Source organism: Pongo abelii, chromosome 1, assembly GCF_028885655.2.
Source record: "Pongo abelii isolate AG06213 chromosome 1, NHGRI_mPonAbe1-v2.0_pri, whole genome shotgun sequence".
NCBI lineage: Eukaryota > Metazoa > Chordata > Mammalia > Primates > Hominidae > Pongo > Pongo abelii.
Genome location: NC_071985.2, coordinates 39,960,253 through 39,981,732, shown reverse-complemented (window position 1 = coordinate 39,981,732; position 21,480 = coordinate 39,960,253). Strand labels below are relative to the sequence as shown.

The window sequence follows — 21,480 nt, the reverse complement described above, 5'->3', positions numbered from 1 at the left end:
TCTCCTCTCCTTATGAGGATACCATCATATTGGATTCATGGTGCACCTGTACCAGAATGACCTCATCTTAACTGAGATGGCCATTAATTAAATAACCAATTGAATAATTAAATAACCAATTAAATAGGTCATTCGCAATGATCCAGTTTCCAAATAGAACCACATTCTGAGGCTCCAGGTAGGACGGAAATTTTGGGGGGACACTATTCAACCCAGCACAATAAGAAAATGAGAGCCAAGCTGAGGAGGAAGAATGAAAACCTGAGAAAGAAAAGTAGGTGGAGAGGGAAACTATGAGACAGAAGACAGACAAAGTAGAGAGTGAGACAGAGACAAGAGGAGACAGAAGTGGAAAGACAGAGTGAAAAGATGAGAAAGGAAGAGAAAGAGAAGGATGCTAGTGAAGCACAGATACACAGACCCCCGCACACACCGTGTGGGAGACACACAACAGCTTGGTGTTTAAAGAATTTCCCCCAAATATGCACCTTCTCTCCCACTAGATGCCCACTGGGCAGCCCTAAAGCTGTTACCGTAGAAACTGAAGTAGACATCATCTTTGGGGTTAATAGATGGCCCCAGTAAGAGAGACTGGTTAGTCCGTTGGCCCTCACATTCCTACTTCCTCCCGTGACTCTGGCTCCAGGGGCTTCCAGTTTTCAATGTTAGAACCTCCATGATGGTTTTCAAAAAAAAGTCTTTTTTTCAAAACGCCAATTTTCAGGTGGTGTTATGTTTATTTACCTCCTATAGAGCAGAAAATGGGCCACTCAGGAGATGCGATGATGACAGTTTCCCCTTGAGAAGCATCTGTTCCTAGCTTCTGGCAAGCTGCTTGGGGTCAGACTGTCCCCATTTTTCATCCAACCAGATGTCATCCAGAGTTATTCTTCAGATTCCATGTCCTGGTCTTTTCCAACTCACTGGCGTTTTCCAAAGATCTCCAAAGAGGTACTAGCCACTTTAGTATCAGCCAAAACAGACACCAGGAAAGAGGAATCATAAATTAACAGTAGGAAGGAGGCCTTGGGGCTGGCAGAACACCAGTGTACACTGTGTGTGTGTGTGTGTGTGTGTGTGTGTGTGTGTAAGGGGAAGGCTTTCATGGAGAAATAGGTGGAGGTAGAAAGATATCCATCAATATAGACCAAGACCAAGCCATTTCCAAGTTATGGGGCTCTGGAACCTTCTTTGTCATTGGAAAAATCACGCATTCACTCGGAACAGAAAGTCACATAGGACAGCCAGAATTTATAAGCTAAGATGTGCTAAGTCTCCCCTTGCTTTATTTTCTTTTGCCATATTGAAAATTTAGTGAGTTTGGCTTTAGGATAATAGTCCCCACTCCTTCCCTATCATAGAAACTACCATTTAAAAAAAGAAAGCCATAAGCTTGCAGGTCTCCTAAGGCAAATTTCCCATGCCAGCCTGACCTGGCCAGTAGTGTGACAGGGGAGATGTGGGTGAAAGGACAGAGGTGGGCAGACACCACCACAGCATCGTGCTCAGCCGCTGTGCCATCCCTTCGGAGCAGTGAAGAGGAAGAGCCCTCTACTGGCAGGAGCATCTTCTGGGCTTCTGGGTTCCCCAGTCCTCTCACCTCCCACAGCAGGAAAGGCAGCGAGGTGCGCGTGCCCATCTCCAGGGTCAGCCACAGAAAGAGCAGTGAGTTAGGGGACATTTATCTCACATGGCCACACAATGGAGCATATGCCTTAATTGTCATAGCAGCTGTTATTCATTCATTGTTTCTCTTATTTACTCATTCATAGTTTTTTTTTTTTTTTTTTTGTCACCACGGTTACAGTGGTCTATGTTAAGTACTGAAGGTATCAAGATGAAAAAAACTCAGTTCCTAATTTTAATTCAAAGCAAGAAAAAGGAAGTGTAGGGGCTGAGTGCTCAGGGTCATAAACTATAAGGGATGGATTCTTTCACCTGAAGGCAGGCTTTCCCATCTCCCCCCACAGGGCTGCAGGTGTTTGGGGCCTCTTATAACTCTGGAGCTCTCCTCTGCCAGGTGTCTAGCACCTCCCTGATGACCTGATGACTTAAGACTCCCTTAGATCATTCTCACAATGAACTATGGCACCCTAACCAGTTGGCAGAATAAAAACCTCAGGTCAAGGTGGTAAAAGAAGTCTGGAAAGGACTGGAGATGTGGAAGTTTGCAGAGGGAGGTGGCTATTACTGACCTCCCTCCCCTCCTCAGGATTCCAGGTTAAAAGAGAAGGCCAGACAGCCCAAGGGTATGAAATACGGTGAAATAAACAAACCAAAACAGACATGAGTGTTAAGCACAACTAAGTAAAGTCTATGATTGCGCTATGTACCCATAGTTTTCTTGCTAGACAGAATATTACTTGACCTAAGAAATACCCAGCCTGTAAATTTTTTGTCTCTAATATATTCTTGTGGTGATGTCCTCTTTTAGCATCTGATCAACAATGTTCTTATTTGAAAGCTGCAGAGACTAACTGTGGGCTTGTCATTTGCCATCGATTCCCCACCTTTCCCTTGCTCTGCTATGTCTTGCAGGGATGATGAGGCCCTCTTGCCAGCTGGCCTCTGGGTAGTTCTGCCAGTGGTGCACTGGTGGCAGCCTGGGGAAAGACGGGGAGGAAGGTCAGGGTAGTTATTTCTTCCTTGCTTGGCCTCAGGCCATGCCTCTGACTACATTGCATCAGGTAAGCTCCATCTCCACTAGACAAGGCATGATTGAAGCTCACATTGGTTAGCTTCAGCCTCCTCTTCCCACTGTGACTCCAGTCCTTTGTAATTAACAACATTCTGCAACTGTTCTTCTTTGGTTTCTTCACCATTCTTTGGCTTTTCAGCTTCCCCATCATCCACCAATCCAATTCCTGATATCCAATTCTCTCCATTGAAAAACCTAGAGGGGTTTATGTTTTCCTAAGGGAAACTTAATACATTCTGACTTGTTTAGTAGCCAAGTAATTAACTAGAAGGACGTTGGGTCATTTACAGAACTGCCAGGAAGCAGAGGGGCTATGCAGCCAGACACAGAGCAAAGTTCATTCAATGGAAACGACAGCAAGGACTCCTCCGCAGCCACTGCTGGACTCCAGAATGTGATGACCACCATGAGAACTCCACCAGCTGTGATGCTGAGCCTACCTCTGCTGCCCTTGGTCACTCGCTCCCAAATAAAATTCAGATTGCTCTCTCTGATTATCTAACTGGTTAAGTCCACATCATTTTCCCCACCCTAGCTTCAGAAGACTGGAAAATTGAGTTTCTGATCTTTGTTAACAGAGTCCAGATCCACATTTCAGTGAGACTTGTAGGGTCAAGAATTCTCCAAATATCAGAAAGAGATCAGATTCAGAAAAGCCAAGAGAAATAAATAAATATTTGTCCCAGGAATAAGCCCAGGAGTTAGAGGCTGAGTTTCAGCCCTAGGGTCAGCATGTGAAGAAGAGAATCTCTCTAAGATCACTGTGTTAAAGGCAATAGAAAGACTAGAACTCTGGGTGGGAGCTTTTGCCTTATGAGTATAATCACAGGCCTTCTCAGTACCCTTCAAATTGATAATGGGCAACCAGTATTTACAACTATAGGACAGCACAGCTTCTTACCCAGGACTGAATGTCTACCTCGCTAAGAGTACTTACCAGATTTGGGGATCAGTCCTGACCCTAGCCAGAGAGAATTTAAGGAATCCCTGGCTTCTGAATCCACTCTGAGGATCCACATCGATTCCTAAGATATTTCTTATTTCTAGGAACTAGGAACTAGGTTCCTACCTTGTACCTCTGACCCAGCTCCGGGGTTCTTGCCCTTCTTCCTGGAACCCTGCTGATTGTTAAGAACAAAGGTATTAATTAACATCCCCATTCAATCCCTCTGAAGTGTGGGTCTTGCCTCAGCCCAGCAGTTTTTGTGGTGAGGTCCTCTTTGTCTACCTCCAGATTTGATCTTCCTGTAGTCGCCCCTGCCTGAGCACGGCCAGCCTGAAATTCTTCCTGTTACCTGCTCTTAGAGGCAGCTTGACATAATAGCAAAAGGATGGGTTTCCTTTACATCCTGGAAAGTCAGTCAGACCTGGGTTTGAATCCCGGCTCTAACACTTACTGCTTGTATGAGCTTGATGGGCTTCTGTACTTACTGTTTCTCTTGTGGTTCTCAAACCTTAGTATGTAAGTGTCTAAGTATCTGCTGTCCTGTTGTGTTTGTTGAAAAGGCAGATTGCTAGTTTCCATCTCTTAGAGATTCCATTCATTAGCTCCAAGGTGATTGAGATGCAGGTGGTTTACAGACCACACTTTGAGAATCACTGCCCCACCAGGTTTCCAAGTCCTGTTCATTCTCAGAGTGGTTCTGTCATTCATTCAGTCAGCACTTCCCAGGGTTCAGGTGGGCAGGGGATGTGAGTAAGTACAACCACATCCTCTTACGTTCCAGCTGGAGGTTCCCCTTCACCCAGACCTCCTGTATTAGAATCTTGGGATAAAAATGGAGTTGACGTATGCAATTCACCAAAGTTCCACACGTATCTGTTATACAAACCTCTGGTTCAAAAGCCCTGTATTACTGCTTCAGTACCAGACTTGACTCCAGTCCCCTTCCCTGCCTTAATTTCCCACCTCCCCATCCTGTGTTCCACTCATACCCTTAGCTTCCCTGCAGCCTTACTTAAGAATAGGGCATCTGCTCTTCATAGATGCCATTTCAATGAGAGTTCCCTCTCAACAAAGCTAAGTCTTTTTTTATTCTCCAAGATTTTATCTGTATCCATTTGGCAAGAGAGTAGATTCTATTATGATCATTACCCATATGGACAAGCAGCCAAGATTTAATATCTGTTGGTCAATAACTGCTTGCCTAACTAATAGCTCTTGATGACTATCTAGAGGGGAGTGTGACCTTCTTATCCTCCTGGTCCCCTTTGCTGGCACTCACATATCCTCCAAAAACTGGGGACCTTGATGCCCACATAAATAAGGACCCCCCTTCTCCCGAGGAAGCACACAGCACTTATAACCAGAGTGGGGAAATGGAAGACTGACCTCTCCATCCTCAAAGCCCAAGCCATGTTTCACCTCCTCCATGAAGCCGTTCCTGATTCCAATGCCCTGTGCTACTTTCCCTTCTCAGATTTTCTACCACATGCCATATTACACAGCTTAGCACTGGACTGTGTCCTACTTTGGAATGCTGTTTTTTATTTTTATTTTTTGCTTGTACTTCTTGCTTATCTAGCAATATTGCAGACTCTCTTAGAACTAAATCTTGGTTTTAGACTTTCCTTGAAGAATCATGGAGGTGGAAAGAGAAACAGATCAAGGATCTGCTCAAGGATGTCACACTGGAGTGGGAGAGGGGGCTGAGGACATTGACCTGCCTGTGGAGGCAGAGTCTTCAGGCATTTCCCTCCAGGGTGAAGCTGAGGTACACTATTAAAGGCTGTCATCACCTCCAACATGACTCAGGTCACAGTTGCTGGAGGAAGACCCACTGGTAGGAGAAAGGAAGGGCAAAGGACAGAGCACAAAGAATCCAGGTAGCTGTTGGTAAATACCAACAAGCAGTCACAATCCAAGGAATGTCCACTATCAGCTAGACCCAAAGTAATGGACTAGGGCATAATCCACTAGTTTTGTGGATCCAGGAAGAGGGAGGGTAGGGGTCCCAAGGCACCAGAATGGGATTTTCATTAGGTAACCAGCATTAGTGAGACTGAGCTCATGCACAGGAAAATCATCAAAATTACAGAGTGGAGCCTTTGAGACAGACATGAAAGAACTGTCTCGGAGGCTGACTCTGCTCAAATCCTCAGCAGCTTCTCTGGTCCTCCTGCTCCACCCCACCACCCCAGGGGATTTCTCCAGGCTTGAGAATTGACTCTCTCTCTCTCCTGTGCTGAGCTCTGTGGCAGGTTCTCTGGTTCCCAGTATTTCAAGACTCCAACTTTGTTCCGCTTTCACTCAAGTTTGCAGTGGCAGAGGCTGTAGGAGTGAAGTCTGGCTGGCCCTTTCTAACCCCACAGTGCCCAGAATCATGCTAAGTATATACATGGTGGCCATCCATTCCGATACATCAAATAAACACAGCTCACTTAAGCAAGTGCACACCAGAAGGGTGTCAAGAAACCCTGGGGATGGTGAGCCTTCTTCAGAATTCATCTAGATGTCCCCATTATCCTCTCTGTAACTTCTTACGTTCCTCTTCTCTTAAACAGACCTGGGCTCAAATCTGCCATTTACTAACCTAGTACCTTGGGTAAGTTATTATCTTTAAAAAATGGAGATAGCAGAGCCTATGAATAAGCAGCCTCTGTCCCCAATCTCTGGGGGTGCACTGGCTAGCCTGCCACTCCCCTACCTCACACATCAAATGGTAGGATCTGAGAAGTGGTGCTCAGTGCTAATTGACTTGACCACTTGACTGTGACTAAAGATATCAAGAGGCAAGCACTCATTTATAGCAAGTGGGAGGAACATCAGTACATTTTTTCTGGGCACTGGGGATGGCATAGTTCAGTGTTTGTGAGAAGGGCTGGTAGTTTGTTTGCAAGGCTAGGCACCAACTCTCTTGAAAGACAAATCACCATACAAATGCTTTAGCATCAGGGCAGCATTAGGGCATGAATCATGCTCAAAAGATGGATGAAAATGAGGGACAGGGACACCAAGGAGGCAGGATTATGAAGGAGCAAGGACTCTTTTGCTCAGGCCCCCTCCCCCAGACTCTGTGTCAAGGTTTCAGTATGTTTTTAATCACTTTACTATTACTCATAAAAACCAATAGCAGGTGCCTGATGGAAGAAGAAAATAATGATTCAAGCATGAGAGTCATTTTCCAATTGATTTCCCTTCTCTTCATTTCCTTTTGACCTCAGTAGGGAAGGCATAGCCTCACTATTCAAAGAAACCATAACTCAGTCCTCACTTACGGACTTTGTTTAAGAAAGTGCTTAATATTTTTCTTCTTATGTCCAAGGGAACTACATTTTAGGTGTTTAATCATCTTTACAGCCCCCAAATATCTAGGATTTATGGAAAGCATTTAAACTCAGTTGAAAAAAATAAAAACAGAGTGTCCTAAATTCAGGGTAAATTTTTACTCTTGTTATGGGTGTTAATTTATGATTCGACAATGATTTCAAGGCTTTACTTCAAATCCTCTGAGGCTTGTATTTTCTTATTATTCAACCTGGTTTTATTCTCAGTGTCAAATGAATCACACATTCAATCACACAGAGCACAATGTTCCCCCAAAACACATAATTCAGTCTTAGCTTATGGAATTATGAACCCCCTGGGAGGAAGATCATGGGAGTCCTCGTGGTCTTTCGTTCCCCCTGGTGATGAAAATGCCTTATCCTTCAAAAGACTGATTTTTGAGGGGCCAATGCACCTGGGAGCTAGGTCTTGATGCCAGAGTGTCTCAGCTGCCCTGAGTACAGAATACAGTTCCTGGCCACTGCAATACCATGAGGAATATTGGGAAAGTCTAAAATCAAGATTTTATTCCAAAGGAATGAAGTAGTTTTGAGAAGAGTTGATCTAGTCTCACCAAAGTGGCCTTAAGTGAATCCTCCACTCATGCTTCGGAGGGGGAAGGAGCTGAGACTTGGGGCCTCAACTTTAGTAGTCACGTCTTCTCACTATTAGGTAAGAGACAAGAAGAGTGCTTAGAACCAATCAGGGAGTGGGGGACTCCTGGCAGGTTTTGGATTGCAGGGAAAAAAACCCTATTACACTCCATCCAACCATCCTTGCTCCTGCCCAGGGCTGCAGGCACTCTAGAAAACATCTCTGCAGCCACCATCTCAGGGCAGAGCCCAGGCCCCCTGGCTTATCTTGGCTTTGAACCTCTGGCTTTCCTGAATGCTGTCCCTCACTTAGATTCTCCCTTTCTGACTAGCCTCTCCAAATTGAAGCTTTGTTTCCATAGCCTGCCTGGATTTGGAATGCAACTGCTCACCTAGATGACTTTCTCAGTCCCATATTCCTCACCTGTAGGTGGGTAATGGCCTTATCTTCACACTCTACTCAAGTCCTCAGGATGCCCACATCCCCACTTTCATAGAAGACAGATCAGACAGCCTGTGACTGACATTTGCTGAGGGAGAATGAAGTGTGGCCCAGGCTCTCCCATGTGCCACACTTCCTGTGTCTCTCACCTTCAATCCAGCATGTGCCCATGGAAGCCACTCTGGTCTGCTCTCCCAGAGATGAACTGCACTCTGGCTCTCTTCCTCCACCTTTCTACATCAGCATTGGCATTTATATGTCCTACAAAGGCCTAGTAGGTCAGAGATATATTGATTTCTGATCAGCCAAAAACAGCAGTAACTTTTCAAAAGCATATTTAAGGGAGAATATCTTAACAAAGAAATGAGACATGGAATTATAGAACTTCAACTAGCTGGATGGAGGAATGATTTGGGAGAAAAACATTCAGTGGTATTGCTCAATTCATATTATATAGAATAAAAAGACACTAGAAGAAAGAAATAAACTACTATTTATTTAGTACCTATTATCTGCAAGACCCTATGATGCATTTTTCCTCACACATTACTTAATTTTATCCTATAAACAGTTTACCAAAATACTATCTTACTTGTACAAAACAAAATTGAAATGTAAAGAGATTAAGAAAATTAACTCATGATACTCAGCTAGTAAATTGCAGAACTGGGGTTCAAACCCAGGCCTATGTTTTCTCCTAAATTTAGGAGTTTTCTATTCCAACACTTTTGTTATAGTAGGCTTTCAGCTCCAGGAAGTCACTTGAATTTGATGCTGACATTCTTTTCTGAGCAGGAGCTGGCAGTGGTAGACATGGGACACCATCCTCTATCCCAACTCTTTCCTCCAGCCCTGATGCCACTTGCCACCCCAGTGAAAGATACAGGTTGAGCTGCCCACACTTGTTCTTGTCCCAGGCCCACTAGAGGGCAGACTACCTGACACACTGGCCCCTTGTCACCTTGGAATAAGGCCTTTCCCACTTATAGAGACCCTAGAACTCTCAGGAACCCCATATTGCTCTTCACTCTGCAGACCTGTTCTTCAGAGGCAATGTTGCTGAAGAGAAGGATCTGGATCTGGGCCCCTAATGAAACTCCCCACTAGACTACTGCTTCAGCTTAACCAAACTGGAAATTTGAGCCGATTCTTCTTCATTCTGCTACCCATCTAAGAAAGCAACTTGCAGAGGTCAAGGACTGCAGAGAGTCTTCTTAGCTTCCAATCGTTCTGCTTCTTACTACGAACATGATCCATTCAAGTGCAAGAAACCTGTAAGTTCAGGGCTAAGCTGCCATTGAAATGCTTGAGTGCTTAAGAAGCAGGAAAGAAAATGCATGATGCTTTTAAGAAACCACTATTAGCAAAACAATCTCAAATGAGCCCAGAAAGTCCTGATAGAGCTGGATGACTCCTACCCAGCCTCAGGGGTCATTCATTTACCAATTTATGATTCAGAGACTATCACCGCTTGCTCAGTCTCTCTCCTATCCCAATCATTGTCCACCTACCAAACTGACCTGTTAGTGGTAGATCTGCCAACAGCCACTCATAGAGCACCAGAAAAAATGCCCTCCTCTTTCCCTCCCACCACCACTTATCTTCTCCGGAAATAAAGGGTTAATGCAGGAACTCCTAAGACCCACAATACTCATGACTCACACTGTGGTTAACCAAAAGAACCTACCTTCCTCAAGTCCAAGTCATTACTTCTCTGTACCTCTCTGGGCAAGCAGAGAGGCAGGTGTGAGTCAGTGGATCTAAAAGGTGAAGCATAAAGCTATTACAAATTAATAAGAAAAAGTCAAGCACATTATAGGGGACTGAATTGTGTCCCCTAAAAATATATGTTCAAGTCCTAATGCCCTAGGGCCAATGAACGCAACCTGATTCGGAAGTAGGGTCTTTGCAGATGCAGTCAAGTTAAGATGAAATACTGCATTAGAGTATGCCCTAAATCCAATAATTGGTGTCCTTATAAGGAGATGAAGATTTAGAGACACACGGATAAGCATGGAGAGAAGACAGTCATTTGAAGGAGACAGAAATTGCGTAACGCAGCTGTAAGCCAAGGAATGCCAAAGAATGCCAGCAACCCCCAGAAGCTAGAAAGAGGCAAAGAAGAATTCTTTCTTAAGAGTCTTCAGAGGGAACGTAGACCTACCAACACCTTGATTTCAGATATCTAGCCTCTAGAACTATGAAAGAATAAATTTCTGTTGCTTTAAGTCACCAAGTTTGTAGTAATTTGTTATGGCAGCCCTAGGAAACTAATATATGCACCATGGGGGGTAAAACAGCAGAATGATATGTAAAAGCAAATCGTGAAAGAAGAAGTGTAAATGACAATAAAAAATGTAAACCATTTTCAGCCTCGGTGGAAATAAAAGAAATATGACTTAAAACAATGATATGCCCTTTTTACTTTTCAGATGGCTAAGATTAAAAAGCATTATAATGCCTGGTTTCAGCATGGGGGGTGGGAAATGGACATCTATCCACTGCTTTTGGGAATAGGTGAGAACAACTAATTCTAGAGAATAATATGGTAATGTATATCGAAAGCTGTAAAATCATTATATTCTAGGAAATAATAAGGTAAGGTGCAAAGATCTATGCATAATACTATTTCCATCAAAGCATTACTTATAGCAAACTTAAAAAGGGAAAGAAATTTAAAGTTCAAACAATAGGAATTGTTAAATAATTTATGTTATGTTCACACAATAAAATTACTATGAAGCCATTAAAAATGATGATATCGATTCATATTTATCGACAAGAAGAGATGTTCCAATATATTGCCAAGCAAGAAAAATAGCCTAATCTAATCCTCTGTGTGTGCCTGCATGCCTGTGTGTGTGTGTGTGTGTGTGTGTGTGTGTAGTGAGAGAGTGAGAACTAAGGATGGGCACTGTGTTACTGGCTGCTAACGTTATGAATTATTTGTGTTTTCAATTCTTTAATTTTTCTAAAGTGAAAATCAATACTTTAAAAAATTAGTACATGTTTCAAATGAAGGAGATGGATTGGAGAACTTCTGCTGCTGAGCTACACCCCTACAATGTGTCCAGAACAAAGGGGACTAGGGCGGCCTGCCCACACCCGTTTGTCCAGCACAGGAAGCCAATTGTTCAGAGCAGGCCAAAGGTCCACAATGGGCCAAGGACAAACAAACATTTCCCTCATCTTTTCTTACCTCAACTTGGTTCTGCTCTGAACCCTTGAGCACACCCTCCCAGACCTCCCTGTCTCACCTCCAAATCAACCAGCTCTTCCTTCAGCTCCCATTTTGAAGGTTTTCTACCCCCTCCTTAATACCTACCCCTCACTTTTGACCCGGTCCTAGTAATAAAATCACGCTTTTCTTCCCACTTTCACTTGGTAGCCCTGCTACCTGTAGAAATGTCCACTTTCCTCACTACAGCATGAGCTCCATGAAGTCATGGGGAACTGGTCCACCTGCACCACCAGGGCCCATGGCTGTACCTGACCCACTTGTGTTTATTGGGTCGAAGTGAATCATGCAATTGCTAGAACCCAAATGGACCAGGAAATCAATAACAATCAACTTTCTCATTTTACAGACAAGGGAGTGAAAGACTCAGAAAACCAAAATGACTGGCCAGTGGCCAAATCAGACGAGAGGCCAGACCCCCTGACTCCTAGACAGCATTTCTCCTACTGCATCACACTGACTCTCTAAAGAAGCAATGGTCCCTTAGGCCTGGGCCACAGGATCCCTCTGGAGTTCAGGAGGAAACTGAGTGGCTCCCTCAGAGCCTTCAGCAAGTTTGATGATCCCTTCCCCAGATCCCTCCCACATTCTCTTTCCTGTATTCCTACCCTCAGGCACTTCCAACTGGGTGAGCTTCTGGATCAGCTGCCTTTCTCTGACACCCTGCCTTGCTCTTTGCCAGCCGTCCTTTCCCTGGCCGCCCTCCCAGCCTGGACCACTTCATTGGTCCCTCTCTGATGTCCTTGTACCTTCTGACCCCATTTCTTATCACCCCTCCACTACCCTGCACCCCAGTCTCAACCCCAAGTCCACTCCTGGGCCGAGCCTCCTAAGTCTAGTCACGGACAAAAAATGAACTGTTGCTCCCCTCAGGCCTCACATTCTCCGTTCCAAGGCCATGTTTACACCTAAGTTCCTCCCACCCAGGTCTGGTGAGCGCTCAGCCTGCCCCCAGGTGACAGCTCAGAGCCTCTCTGCTTCAGCCCAAAGGCAAGTGTTCCTGATCCCCTTTGCTAAATGCTCCATCACCCACAAGTGGAGAATCCCTTCTCGCAGCCCCCTGCCCTTCCCCCATCGTGGCAAGGCAGACCACAGCCAGCTCAATCTCCTCCCAAAGGAAGGGCCAGCACCATTGCCCCATGGGGTCCTAGGGTTCAGGGGCCGGGGACTGGCTTGCTTTCTTGCTTGCTTGCTTGCTTGCTTTTTCTTTCTTTTTCTTTCTTTCTCTCTCTCTTCCCTTCGGTCTTTCTTTCTTTCTCTCTTTCCCTCTTTCTCTCTTTCCCTCTTTCCCTCTTTCTCTCTTTCTTTCTTTCTTTCGACAGGGTCTTGCTCTGTCACCCAGGCTGGAGAACAGTGGTGCAACCTTCGCTCATGGCAGCCTCGACCTCCTGGGCTCACGCAGTCCTCCCACCTCAGCCTCCTAAGTAGTTGGGGCTACAGGCATGCACCACCACACCTGGCTAATTTTTTTTTTTTTTTTTGTAGAGACAAGGTTTCACCCAGGCTGGTCTCCAACTCCTGGGCTCAAGCGATCCACTCACCTCAGCCTCCCAAAGTGCTGGGATTAGAGGCGTGAGCCACTGTGCCTGGCCAAATGCTCACTTTTATCTGCTGGGAAATGAGCACTTAATTTCTCAGAAGTTTACCAGGGCTCTTAGGGGACAATAAAGACTCTCTGTTGCCACTTACTCCAGCTCAATTTTAGCCTGTGGGCCTGTGGTGGCTACCCCTGGGAGAAAAAAGAAGAGAAAAGTGGTTGAGAGATGACTCAGGAGCAGGACCAAAAGCAAAAGGTAAGAATTATATCAACAAGGGCATTGGGTTCTCCAGGTGAGCGCCACAGAAACCAAGTTCCTTGGGGTCCTGGTGAGGTGGTGAGTGGGAGGCTGAGCTGGTAGGGCTGAAAGCCCTCCCCTCAATTCACCTAAAGGAACTCCACACTTAGATCATTTACATATTTTGAATACCTTCAGATTGTATTTGAAAAATGGACACCATTGTTAAAACCAAGGTTTAAAAAACACTTAACTAGGGTAACTCAAGGAAGATCCCATCTTAGGACTAAGGCAACAGTCCAGTTTGCATGACGGGAACATGTATTCATTCATCCACTAAACAAATACTCTGAGACACTACTATGCACCAGGCAATGAATCAAGGTCAGGCTAACCTGGCTTACTGCAGAGACAGAAATATCTGACACTTCAGGTTCTGAGGATTGGGAGCCTGCCTTGGCTTATGTTCCGGATGTCTAATAAGCCATCCCAAATATAGGGCTGGAAACAACAAGCATTTATTTTGTTCACAAACGTGCAATGTGAGCAGGGTTTGGTGGGGACAGCTCGTTTTGCTCCATGCAGAGAATCATCAGAAGGCTTGCTCAGGTGTCTGGCAGTTGATGCTGGCTTCTGGCTGGGGCCTCAGCTGGAGCTGTCAGCTGAAACATCTAACATGGCTGTCCATGTACTTGTCTGCCTCCCCACAGTGCAGTGGCTGGGTTCCAGCAGTGAGCATCCCAGAAGAGAGAAGTGGCCCCTTCCACTTCTCACCCAGTTAAGAAACTGGGCCTCCAGTTTCTTAAGGCCCAGGGCTGGACACTGGCACATTGCTACTTCCCCTGTATTCTAATAGTGAAGTAGTCACAAAGCGCTGATTCAAGGAAAGGGGGCAGAGACCCCTCCTCTTGGTGAGAAGAGAGTCAAAGACATTTCGGGTCCTGTCTTAAAATTGCCACAGCCTCAGGCGCCTGTAATCCCAGCTACTTGGGAGGCTGAGGCAGAGAATAGCTTGAACCCAGGAGGCGGAGGTTGCAGTGAGCCAACATCACGCCACTGCACTCTAGCCTAGGCAACAGAGCAAGACTCCATCTCAACAACAAAAAAAAAAATTGCCACAGCCTGCAAATGGGGAAGAAATGGCTCCAGCTATGGGGAAGGCTGTAAACCTGCTAACCTGTACTCTTCGTCCAGAAAGTACAGTAGTTAAAAGCATGGGTTATGGTAACACTCACCTCTGGACACTCGTACTGCCCTACGGGGCAACATGAAATTTGCTTATGCCCTCTGCTTATGGCAGCTTGTCATCAGTTCCATGATGCCTACCTTACCCAGTTCCTGATCCCAAGAAATACCTAGGCTCCAGACTCAGCACTTTCAATATCTTCCTCCATTCCTTAACCGATTTGATTTCCAGGTCCCCTTGCCAAGCTGGTCAGCATCCCTGGGAAATGTCTGTGCTTGTATACATTTCTTGGAAAATGCCACCCCACACTCAATGCTCATGTCCCTGAATAGTGCCAGGTGCCAGTGGGCAACATCTCCCTTGTTGTGGCTACTCCATCAACAGATACAGGCTGATGTCTTCAGCAGTCTCTTGGTTCAGTTACACATACCGACCTTGCAGGAGCCTAAAACTTTCTCCCCTGTGGTGCTATTAAACCCTAGCCCTTCATTCATTACAAATTCAATTTCACCATTATTAAGAGGATAGCCTGTGCTTAGGCAGTTGACAGTTTGGCACCAAAGAGTAGGATTCCACATTACCTACACAAGGGGAAAGCTGCAGTGCACATTCCAGTTTTCCTCTCTTAAGGGCCCTTTAGCTAAAGGATCTTGTTGCCAGAGGTGCAGCAGTGGCACAGACAGGAAGTGAAATATTACCTGCACAGTGATTTCCATCAAGTGTAAAATATGCAACAGGACCATGAAATAATCTTGAGATATTCCAATATCAGATTTCACTTCTCCTCCCAAACCAGCCATCCTTCTCCTCCTAAGAGAGGACACATCCAAGAAAAGATTTGGCTCCTAAACTGACAGGTGGTGGCACGTGGCTAGATTTATTGAGAAACACCTAATTAAGCTCCAGAGTAAACTAGCCATCGACGTGTTTAATTGGCAGCATGTGACTATTAGGGGCTAATTAAGTTGTTCCCTCGTACTTTAATTAATGTTTGTCATTTGGCCGCTGTATAGCTGGTGCAAGGTTAAGGAAAACATAAGGGACCTGCCGGCCAGCCCCTAGACCAAGTTACTAGCTGTCCCCGGCACCAAGGAGGGCTGAGCAGATGGGACAGCATGTGGGGTGTGCAGTTCGTTCACTGTCCAAGCCTCAGAAGTTACTTTGAATATACCTAATGAACAATTATTGAGCCTCAACTCTGTGCCAGCCAGGCAGGGAGAGAGTGAGGGTAGGAGAGAGAATCTGGTGAAGCCTAGGTTCAAATCCCACCCCTGCCCCTCCCTGATTGTATAATCATGTGCCACCAGGCCTTTCTGAACTTCAATTTTCTTATCTGTAGGATGAAACCAAGCAACACCTACCTCATACAGCTATTGTTTTAAAATGGAAATCAGATATTTTGAATGCAATCCTGCATTCAAAACTCTTTCATGATTTCCTATCTCAGGGTACAAGCTAAGCTCGTACAGTGATATGTGAGGCATATCATGTTTCATAAATTGTCTCCTTCCCCCCTCCCCTTCCTCCTTACCTCTCTACCTTCTTCTCCCATTGCCCTCTCCTCTGTCTCCTCACTCCAGCCACACTGCACTTCTTGCTGTTCCTTGGACCCACAAAGTTCTCATCTGCCCCAGGGCCTTTTCACTTGCTGTTTCCCCTGCCTATAAAGTTCTTCTCCCCAAATAGCTACAAAGCTCACACCTTAGTCTTTGCTCAAGTCATCTTGTCAGAGAGGTCTCTTCTGACCTCCCTATTTAAAATTCCAACACTGCCCTCCCCGCCAACAAAAAAACTGGCAAGTATTCTCTCCCATCCTTGCTTTATTTTCTCCTTTGCATTTATTTATTCCATCTAATATACAATACTATTATACTTAATATTAAAATATTTTAATATATTGTGCTTATTTATTATTTTAGAATGCCTACTCCACCTCTAAATAGAAAGTAAACTCAATGATGGCAGAAAATTTTTTGTCTGCTTTGCTCACTGCTGCATTCCTAGTGCCTAGAACAGGGCCTGGTCCAGGGTAGGCACTTGATAAATATTTACTGAATACATGAATACATAAAAAATGAGGAAAAGTGTACAAAAGACACAGCACCTTGCCTGGTGCATGTTGGTGCCTGTTAATATTCATTTCCTTCTCCTTTCCATCTTGTTTTCTAAGCACTGCAATAAGAGCTAGTCTCTCTGCCTTTAAGGGTTTCAAATCCACCATGAACACAGCTCACCACAAACACCTGCCCTACAGCCTTCCACCCACACCCTGAAACCAGGAGCAGAGGGAGGACGGACAAGAGACCCCTTGTTTGTCCTCTCTGGCAAAACTGAGTTGCTGCAATCAGCAAGGCATAGGTTTTATTGCTCCCCTGCAATATACCTGAGCTTTCTGCCATGTGCTATTGAGGATTCAAACAAGAATGGCACACATTGTCTGCTGGAGAGAAGCTTGTGGTCTAGGGCTAGCAAACTTACCTGCAAAGGACTAAACAGTAAATATTTTTTACTTGGAGGGTCATATGGTCTCCGTCCCAACTACTCAACTCTGCTGTCGTAGCACACAAACGGCCATAGAGAACATGTAAATGAGTGGTTGTGGCTGCATTCCAATAAAATATTTCTGCATACTGAAATTTGAATTGATATAGTTTTCATGTGTCACAAAATATTCTTCTTTGGATTTTTTTCTACCATTTAAAAATGTAAAAACTATTCTTAGCCCGTGGGCTAAATGAACTTAGTCAAGAGACCAGAATTTTGTCCGTGAGCTGTAGTTTGCTAACACTCGGTTTAGACAAGGGGAAGAAAAGGATAAAATACTGTGGCTTGCAAGTGAGGTTTAAAATATGATGCTACAGATTAAATCTCATAAATGTTTATGGAAAATGGCAGGAACTAGATGGGACTGTGGCTGTCAGGGAAGGCTTTGGGGAAGGGGCGAGACTTAGGCTAACTGCTGAGACATAGGAAGCAGCAGGCTAAGTGGAGGATAGGAAAGCTTCCCAGGCATGGACAATAGTAGTAGTAGTAATAATAACAACAGCCTACTAAGTGTATATGATACGGCAGGCTCGGTTCTTAGTGTTTCGCAAGCATGGTTTAGCTTAATCCTTGTAGCAACCCTACTAGGAAGTAGGGTTGCTACAACCCTCTTAAAAAAAAGACCAGGGCCAAGGAGGGTTAATAATTTGCCCATATCTGCACAGTCAGCAGCAGAGTCAGAATCTCAGCCTAGGATGTCTGCCTCCAAAGCCCACCCTCCCTCCTACTATTCCTCCTCCAGCAACCCCTTTGATCTCGGTCCCCTCCCATTTCCTATGATCAGATGCTGCCATGTCCCTGGTGTGCCTGTATTCATGTAAATAACCACTTCCTAAATACACTCAATGAAAAATCAATTACATAGCAAAGTGGCTGAGGTTTGGATAAACAACCTAATTGTTCCCTCTGGAGCTGCAGGCTGAGCAGTCCCTGCTGACAGAAGAAAGAGAGTTAACATTTATTAAGAGCTCCGCCTCAGGCACCGATATGTTTTCTTCCTCCTTGACCACTAGGGGTCTGAGCCCATTGGCCAAGCCCCCTACAGAATCCCAGGGAAGCTGCTGGTCTCATACCACGGGTAATAGGTGAGAATTCTGTGTTCAAAGTACACCTCTAACCCAGGTAGACTTGAGACTTTGACCCCCAATAGTGCCTTTCAGATGCCTTACTCAAAGATAAACTCCTGGCTGCCTTCCTCTGATTGATTTGAGGATAGTCTCTCCAGGAAGGCCACCCTGTTTACACCCTGACTTGCCCCTCACAGTTCTGTTCCCTTCTACTCAAAATGTTGCAATTAGACGTCCCTTATTTTGAGTCAGGACACTGTCCCTGGCTGATATGCAAAGATTCCAGGAAGATGTATTCCATCAAAGCTTATCAATCATTAACACCTTGCTGTGAATTAGTTTTCAGGACTTTTCAACCAGACAGGTAATTAAAATTGAGCAATTGGCTAGAGAAGATGGAAAATTCAAGTTTACGTAGGTCACAGTAGGGAAGGCTGAAGAACAGCAAAGTGGCCTTTGCCAAGTGAAGTCCTAAAATGAAGGTATGGTACTTCAAAAGCCTGAGCCGGCGTGGGGCTTATTTCCCCATCTTCCCTTCCAGCCACCACTTCCCCACCTTAGTTATTAAAATCAGTCGTTTGTGGTGGGTCAGCTGGTGATGCTCAAAAAAATAAGATCTAGTTCCAAACCTGTGACTCCCAAATAATTACAACAGCAGGCAATGTGGCCTGTAGGAAGACAAAAGCACAGCTACCAGTTCTGGAGTAAAGCGTTCCAAGGTGTGACCATCCAACCATGGAAGTCATGGGATAACTGAAAGAACACCAAGCAAGGAGTCAAAAGACAAAGATTCTAATGCTGGTTCTGTCACATGTGTATTTGCTGCATGACATTGCCTAAGTTCCTTCCCCTCCCTGGGCCTTGGTTTACTCATCCATTGACTCAGTTATTCATTCAACTTTGTGCCAGCCTTGTGCCATGCCCTGGGGATGAATATAGTGATTAACAGATACCTTTGCTGTTCATATAAGGTTTTCAATCTAATATGAGAAATAAACATGCAAGCAATAATTTCACAGACATTTGCCCTATAAGATGATGAAGTTGGTCTAGATCAGGGGCTTTCAACTCTGGCTATAGATTAGCACCAACTAGGGGCTTTTAGAAAAAAAAAAAAGATGACTATCTGGGCATTATCTTCAAAGATGATTATTAAATTTGGTAGGGTTCAGGCATAGATATTTTTCTAATTTCCCCAGTGATTGTGGGGAACCAAGGCTGACAGCCACTGTGCAACCAGGGTTGAGAGCCATCAAGGTAGACAATATTTAACATTTCCTCCTGCTATAACTTTTTATTTGTCTCTTATATTCTATGAGTAACCTAAGATACATATGTGAACATGTATGGGTATTTCTGTATATATGTGTGTGAAAGAAAGACAAAAGTACACAGAGACACAGAAAGAGACCAACCAAGACCGTTTAGCATGTGTGTAGAACAAAACACTGAAGACTAGTGGGAAAGTAACATATCAACATTTTTCAAACTTGGCCCTGAGGAATGTTCAGTTGGATGTTTATGTAGAGACTATTTGCCTACTCAACATTCTTTCTTCAATTCCTCTTTGCTTATAAAACTCTGACTTAATTCAGGGCAACAATGTGCCCAGCTCTATGTCTACACTTCCTAGCCTCCACAGCAGCTAGAGGTGACCAATGAGAGATGCAAGTAGAAGTCATGGGATGGGGCTTCCAAGAAATCCCCTCAAGGAGATACTCACCAAGGGGGAGCATACTAATACCCTTAACCACTTGCTCCAATTTTCTTCCTAGAACAAGGATGTGATGGCCAGCACATCATTAGTCATCTGCGACAATGTAATGACTTTGGGGATAGAAGTAATAAGCTAAGGATATTAGAGCACAGATATGAAAGGACCCTAGGCCTTAGATCATATCTTGGAGTCGCAGTCATCTGGAGTCCTTACTTCTGTAAGTAATACACATTTACAACTAATGCAAATCTACTTTCAAATAACACTATTTGCTTCACAGGTAGTATAGGTACCTTATAGCAAAGTATTCCCAATTTCCTCGCCCATCTCTTATAACATTGCTTCCATTCATTTCACTTATCCATACACTGTAATTGCCCAATATATTGTTACTATTATTACTTTGAAAACTTATCTATTTGATCAATTAAGAATGAGAAAAATAAAAATTTTCATTTTACCTTCACTTATCCCTATTCTGGTGCTTATTCTTTCTCACATAGACCTGAGTTTCTGAAGAACTTCCTCTAACATTTCTAGAGGAGCAAGTTCACTGTTCACTGGCAATGAATTCTCTCGTTTTTTTGTTTTTTGCTTTTTTTTTGGTCTGAGGAGGTCTTGATCTGTCCTTCACTTCTGAAGAGCAATTTCACTGGATATACACTTCAGGTTGGTGAGTTTTCTTAGATATTTCACCCCTCTCTCTTTGCTTGCATAGTTTCTGACAAGTCCACTGTAATTCTTATCCTTGTTTCTCTGTAAGTAAGGTATTTTCCTCTCTCTGACATCTTTCAAGATTTTTTTCTTCGTTTTTGGTTTTCCGCAGTTTGAATATGATATGCTTAGGTGTGAATTTTTTGGTATTTATCTCGCTTGGTGTTCTCTGAGCTTCTTGGATCTGTGGTTTGATATCTGTCACTAGTTTTAGAAAAATGTTGGCCATTATTACTTCAAATATTTCTTCTGTTCCTTTCTGTCTGTTCTCCTGCTGAACAATTAAGCATGTACTACACCTTTTGTCCTACCACATCAGTGGTTCTCAAAGTGTGGTCCCTGCACAGCAGCATCATCGCTCTGGAAGTTGTTAGACATGCAAATTATTAGGCCTCACTCCAGCCCAGACCTACTTACTCAAAAGTTTTTGGGTGGGACCCAGCAATGGGTGTTTAATGAAACCCTCTAGGTCAATGGTCCCCAACCTTTTTGTCACCAGGGACTAGTTTAATGGAAGACAATTATTCCATGGTGATTCTTTGGCATGCAAAGTTTGAGAACAACCATGCTAAAGCAAGAAAATGAGCACTAAGACATATGAAAAGGGTGATACAGAGGAAAGGGAAGGACAGCTGCTGGAAATATTTAGTAGCCTTAAAAATGTGCACTTAATTTCTGCCTACATATCAGTGGTACCTCGTATTGGGAGTCTTTCATACCTTCAGTGAGACCTAAAGGAAAATATGAGACTAACTCCAAATGAACCACCAGTCTCTTTGCCTCCTTTAACTTTGTTTCTAGCTAGTCACCCCCTATAGTGATATCGTGCAGCATATCACCTTGAGAATTCATTGAAAATGACTCTAGACCTACTGAACCAGAATCTCCAAATCTTGATGTCCATAAAACTGTGTTTTAAACATAATTCCTTGTGTATTCAGACTCAGCCCCAGTCTACGACCTAGCAATTGGGTACCATTTCTAGAGGATTATAACCAAGCCTGTTGGTTGCTCTTCATGAAAGCAACACTGCCCCCATCCCCAAACCAATCCTAGTATGTCTTGACCCATATTTAAAGACTCTACCTCACCGTTCCTCTTTTCATCTCTCCTTCCTTCAGATGGATCTGGTGGATTTCATACCCTCAGAGATGGGCTCCAGTGCCCCAGAGCTGAGTGCTTGGCCCCACATGACTCCCCTACTCTTTTGTGATGCCATCAGACAAAGGACATAATGTT

General features: G+C 44.2%; 2 long non-coding RNA genes across 6 annotated transcripts in view; both read right to left on the bottom strand.

Moving 5' to 3' along the window:
- The window catches only part of LOC112134959 (uncharacterized), an 80,961-nt gene that overhangs the window by 42,747 nt on the left and 16,734 nt on the right, over positions 1-21,480 (bottom strand). The gene's annotated exons all lie outside the window — the stretch shown is intronic.
- On the bottom strand, positions 7,471-21,447 carry LOC112129393 (uncharacterized). 5 transcript variants are annotated; one of them, XR_002911776.2, is made up of 7 exons: positions 21,333-21,409; positions 19,989-20,601; positions 14,898-15,009; positions 12,780-12,967; positions 9,688-9,760; positions 8,150-8,271; positions 7,471-7,630 (listed from the first exon to the last, which is right to left on the bottom strand). It is a non-coding gene; the product is annotated as an uncharacterized LOC112129393 (long non-coding RNA). The 5 variants fall into 5 exon arrangements; XR_008510182.1 differs by lacking the exon at positions 9,688-9,760 and having other exon boundaries at positions 21,333-21,437; XR_008510179.1 differs by lacking the exon at positions 9,688-9,760 and having other exon boundaries at positions 19,989-20,445; positions 21,333-21,431.